Genomic DNA, 295 nt, shown 5'->3' with positions numbered 1-295 from the left:
TCAATATAGAAATTAACATAAAACATGGTAAGAAACAGAGGAATGATTTACACACTAATAACAACTAATATACAAATGAAGATATAAAAAAATTCACACTTCTTGTCTACAGTTGAATACAACAAATTTACCTTCCTTTTGTACAACAATGGCAAAGCATTTTAGAGTGACAATTTTTACACAGATATTTACTGATGACTTGTGAGAAAAATACTTAACATATATTAATTTTTCTAATTTGTTACTTCAACATTCCTTCGTAAATGACAATGAAATACATTAGAAGAGGAAAAAA

This window comes from Penaeus monodon, chromosome 27 (assembly GCF_015228065.2).
Source record: "Penaeus monodon isolate SGIC_2016 chromosome 27, NSTDA_Pmon_1, whole genome shotgun sequence".
Classification (NCBI taxonomy): Eukaryota; Metazoa; Arthropoda; class Malacostraca; order Decapoda; family Penaeidae; genus Penaeus; species Penaeus monodon.
Note: the sequence above shows the minus strand (reverse complement) of the source record.